The sequence below is a fragment of the Oxyura jamaicensis genome, chromosome 6 (assembly GCF_011077185.1).
Source record: "Oxyura jamaicensis isolate SHBP4307 breed ruddy duck chromosome 6, BPBGC_Ojam_1.0, whole genome shotgun sequence".
Lineage (NCBI taxonomy): Eukaryota > Metazoa > Chordata > Aves > Anseriformes > Anatidae > Oxyura > Oxyura jamaicensis.
Genome location: NC_048898.1, coordinates 29,495,906 through 29,501,074, shown reverse-complemented (window position 1 = coordinate 29,501,074; position 5,169 = coordinate 29,495,906). Strand labels below are relative to the sequence as shown.

The window sequence follows — 5,169 nt, the reverse complement described above, 5'->3', positions numbered from 1 at the left end:
AAATTGTTTTTAAATAACTGAAAAGACTGTTCTACATTTCAATCAGATTGAGCAATGAGAGGAGCCTAGTCCATTTCACATTTGATTTCAGACATTCCCACTTTCTTTTATTTATTTATTTGCCTATTAATTTATTTATTTATATTTGTGGACTGCTGCAGTGCTGTTGTGCTGGATGATATTGAGATATAAGAGAATACCACCATAACAGAGAAGCTGTCCTATTCATTTTCAAAAAACAACCAGGCACAGTGCTTCCAGTTAAGAAGCAATGCTCTTTCTTTGTGAGACATATGGCCTTGGGCAGCATACTTAGCTTTCCTTGTGGTTTTAGGATGAATCATGAATTTGGATGGTTTTCTTGAAGATTCAATTGCTAGAGCCTTGTGAATGCATTTTATTTTTTATTTTTACTTTTTAAATTATTTTAAAGCAAAGAAGGGAAGAATTTTTTTAGCCACTCATCTGCAAAGCGGTGGTGAAGAATGAAAAGCTTGAAGGCTCAGACACATGAAGACATTAATTAAGGAACCCAGCATCTGTTTATCTGACAACCCTATAAATGAGGAGAGACTTTCTGAATGCTTCATACTGGTGGTACTGTGAATCTCATGAAAGAAGTTATTAAAATTGTTAACTAATAGCAATTTCTTGATGTTAAGGTTGGATACCCCCTAGCTGCTTCCACCTGCTGTCCTTGTCCAGGAGTTCTGTAGCAATGTGTTTTCCCAACAGAAAACTTTAGCAATGGGTTTTCCCTTCACAGGGACTGTCGAAGTGGTAATGAGAGTGCTGGGTGGAATGCTAGCTCAGATCCTGTATTTTGTGTGTGGAGCCCCAGCCACTCCTTGAGAGGAAACAGCAAAATATGGCATGAGATCTCCAGCTGCCCCAAAGCTGGCAGTGTTCTCTCTACATGTCAGTACCTCCTTTTTTTCCAAGTGTCTGGTTTTCTATGATTGCCTTTCTGTGATTATGTCCATGCAGGGTACTTGAGCTAATGGGCTCTTGCTTCAGAAAGTCTCAAATATATGTAGTCTGCCTGGTGTCGGTTCTGTTGGTAAAGAAGGAGAATTATGACAAAGAATTATGACAAAGAAGGTGACTAGATACACTTATCACTGAGAATGCATCTTTTTTTGTTCTTTAATTAATTCACTAATTACAAATTATCTTCAGGGATTTCATAGTAGGAAGCTTTATAATTATCTAATCTTAACTCCTGTGTAACGCACCAAAGATCTGTTCCATAACTCACTCTTTTTCAGAAGTGATTGTGGATATAAATGAGAGATTCAGTCAGGACTATTGTTCTATCAGAACTCATTTCTGTGCAAATCATGATACCATAGGTTACATTTAACTAGGAATAGAGCAGACTTCCAGAACTAGAAAAAAAAATAAAATAAAATCAAGACTGGGAGACCTCTCTCTAGCTGCCCTACTTTCATTGATAGGAAACACATTAGAATAATCAGAGCCTTGAACTCAATTGTTGGTTACTGGTCTTTTTGAAGTATATCTTTTTGAAGTAAACCTCCATGATTTCTAGTTTTAAGAAGTCTTGGTTTTCTGCCCAGAAGCCAGCCATGTTGGGATTGCTCACTGAAGTCTTGTATTTATTTAGAAGATTTACCAGAACATAAGTGCAATAATACAACATTTTTATCCTGTGAACACAACTCAGACATCCGAGCTCCAGAGGTGAATGTCCTGCTTCGCTGAAAGGACAAAATATGTCTCTAGAAATGAATCCCAAATCCTTTGCCTTTAGGCATAAGAGCTGTAGAAGTGTTGCAAGGTCTCAGACCATAGCCCTGTGGTAAGCCAGTTTAGTCAGAGTCATGGTAGCATTTTTATTTCAAGAAATTTAAATTAATCTTTCTCTAAAAAAAAATAAAAATAAAAAAGAGAGAGGGAGAGAGATTAACAAGTCCAAATCTTAATTAAATGCTATATTTTAAATTCTGTGAATAATATTGTTTAAGAAACATTTAATCATTGTATTTTCTTGTTTAGGATTAGCTGTTTAAAGACAAAAGACTCTAGGCTCCAATTAACTGCTGCCAAAAATTAATTTAAGTAGCCTAATTGACAACTTGCTTTAAGCTACATAAAATCTTGGCATAAAACTTATTGTCAAGGGAAAAATATTCCTAATTTATTACTTTATTATAAATGAAACTATTGACCAAAGTGCACTTGCTCTACTGCAGCTGTTATGTAAAACAACACTATGTAGATGACAACGATTATGAGTCCTTGTCCCTACGTGTAAATACAACTTGCTCCAAAATTGCACTGGTTGCTAATGAATGTTTGGTGCCACGGGGCTGCAGAATAACTGCAGAATAGGTGAAAATCCTACTTTCAGGCAGCGCTGCCAAATCCCCGTCCTTTTTCGGTGTCTCCTGTTGTAAGATAGCTGTGTTAGAGAGAATGGGCTCCTGATGGGCTTCAGAAAGAGCTGATGAGCTGCTGCTCACAGCAAAATCTGAGCCCAACTCTCTTCCACCGCTGTGCAAAAGGGCAATGTAAACTGTTCCACATGTGGGAGCAGAGCGCGGGCGCTGTTGGGAGAAGGTAGCGGGGCTATTAAATGTAAAACCAGGGCTGAACAATCAAAATACTTGTCTGCGAGCGTGTGAGATACTCAGATATCTGCGAACAGGGAGAGAAAATTAAAAGCTGTAAGTACATACTGTAAAGCTCTTTAGTTTCTTGTTTATGGTCACAACGGGCCAACTTTCAAAGCCACTTCTTGAAACATTGCCCGCGGTTTCCCACCTGCAACTAGTTAGGCACACAAGCCCTGTACTTCCCGCAGTGGCACAGCTCATTTGCATCCCTCCTACCCAGCTGGTTTGCAGAGGCACTGGTCCCTGTGTGGGTACGGGTCTCAGGCCAGACCCCGCACAGTGCTGCAGTTGCAGCCCTTTTGCTGCAGCCATGCTCCATACATGCCAACCTGCACTGCCTCCTCCCCACTTGACATTCGGTTTTTGCACCTGCTGTTTCTTTACATCCATCCAAACTGCTGTCTGTTGCTGTGAGCCAGCCTGCCCAACACCACATTGACCTTTGTGTTGTGCGTTTCTCCTTCTAGGAGAGGAAAAAAAAAAAAAAAGGATTGCATGGGGCAGGTAGCTCACTGGTGTGCAGCCCTGCCAAGGAGCCTCTTTGGAGGGTAAAGAGGTTGCTTGCAAAATATAGTGTCTTGGCTCAGTTTTCATTGTCTAGGCACATTTCATTTCAAAAAATCACAAGCTACCAACACAACCATGTCATTGCGATTTTTCAAGCATTTTCTTTTTTTGTGTGCGCGTGTGAGTGTGTTTTGTATTTTGGTGAAGTCACACGCCCCCCAGCTATTGGAACAAAGCTCAGCTGAGCACTGAACACACCGAACAAGAGGAAATTACAAAAGCAAAAAGTTCATGAGGCCATCAGCGTGGGCATTTCTCCCACAGCCTCAGTAAGCCTGGTGAAGCCACATACATCCCCTCCGAGATGCTCAGGGTCCAGTCCTGCTGGGAACCCACAAAAGCAAACCCTCCCCAGGAGCACCCAATAAAACCTCAGGGATGCTTTCACAGCGCTCCTGGGACACTGTGACCCTTCACACCCCTCCTCCACTGAACAAACTGTTTAAAAGCTGAGATGTGTTGCCGAGATAATGAGCACCGAAGAATTTACAGCAGGTGCTATTTGAAGAGACTTCGAACAATGCAGAATTACCTGTGCCCATTTAAGTCCATTAATCTTCTCTTGTAAAAATAGCAATAAGCTGTGATTTAGAAGCAGGGAGGAGCGAAGCTGGGAGCCCTGAGGTTAAGAGAGAGAAAGATCAGCGCTTGTGGTTCATTTTCTCTCTGATTGTGCAACAAGTGGCTGAAATGCTGGAAAATGCGACTGCAGGTACAGCTTGGAAAATGCCAAATTTCCCTAACTGTTGTTGCTGGCATTATTTAGCAGCTATATGCAAATAATAGAGTCCAGTGCCCAGAGAGAGTTTACAGCCTGCGAAATCCCATAAAGCAGACAGGCTCACACTGAAAGCCCAGGGAAGCCCCAATAAAGGTGGGTGCTAAAGCACAGCAATTGCCTGAAATTTGAAGGTACGCAGCAGCAGTTAATCATGATAATTACCACCTGCTCAACTATTATCTCGGCTGCTGCCGCTGATGTGTCCACAGCAGGTACTCTCAGAACAAAGTCTTATTATGATGGATAGGCTCTGATTTTTAATCTTGGAGCACCTAAAAATAAAACCCAAACCCTGACCAGAGCTTGCTGCAGCCGAAGGGGATTCTTCCCCACCACCATCAGCCCTGTAGTGTCAGGAGCCTGTCAAAAGAAGTGATTTATGTGAATACAGCCCTGGAAGATTTTCTTCCCGCATGAAAACAAATGAGCTGGCAAAGCATTAATTTAAAATACTTGACTCGTTAATGAGCGGTATATAGGATAATGGTTGCTTCTGTAAGGCCTTTCTGCCTCAGCTCTGCAGGCAGCTGCATTTGCCCTGACCCAGTGGGCGCGTGCCTGGCCCCAGCGCTGGGGCTGCACATGGGGGTGGCCGTAGCTCGGGACGGCTGCTGGCATTTTGGTGAGCATGGGCACTCTGGGACAAGTTAGCCCTAATTAAAAATGTTTTTGTTTTTCCTTCAATTAAAAAAAAAAATCTGAAATAGTTTTGGAAACGATTTTGTTCACCTTCTGTTTTTCAGGTGAAGAAGGGCTTTCTCAGTGTCACATTAAAAAAAAAATCAAATTGTTCCAATATTAATCTAAAAGCTCATGGAAAAAACTGACCCTTTAAAACCTAGCAAGATCAAAACAATTGCAATGCTGCTTTTTGTTTCATTTTAAAACGGAAATATACCTCTGGTTTAGACCACATTTATGTAAAACAATATTGTTTGTCTTTTTTTATTTATTTTTTTTTTGAAGAGGCCATCAGTTAGTGCCAAAATAGTAATTCTGGAAACACAGAGGCCTCTGTTTCCCTGTACATCGTAGCTTGTTTTGCAACTCTGCTTTTGATGTACCTGAAAAGCACTGCCCTCACAATTTCCCCACCAGGAAACCCCCACACCGAAGCCCACAGCAGGTACAGGAAGGGGGAAAGGGCCGCAGCGCTCCCCCAGGCTACTGCACTTAAGCCTG

General features: G+C 41.7%; 1 long non-coding RNA gene across 1 annotated transcript; it reads right to left on the bottom strand.

Moving 5' to 3' along the window:
• Positions 1-1,974: 1,974 nt before the first annotated feature.
• Positions 1,975-4,673, bottom strand: LOC118169381. The gene is made up of 2 exons (XR_004752058.1): positions 3,739-4,673; positions 1,975-2,661 (listed from the first exon to the last, which is right to left on the bottom strand). It is a non-coding gene; the product is annotated as an uncharacterized LOC118169381 (long non-coding RNA).
• Between the last annotated feature and the right edge of the window lie 496 nt (positions 4,674-5,169).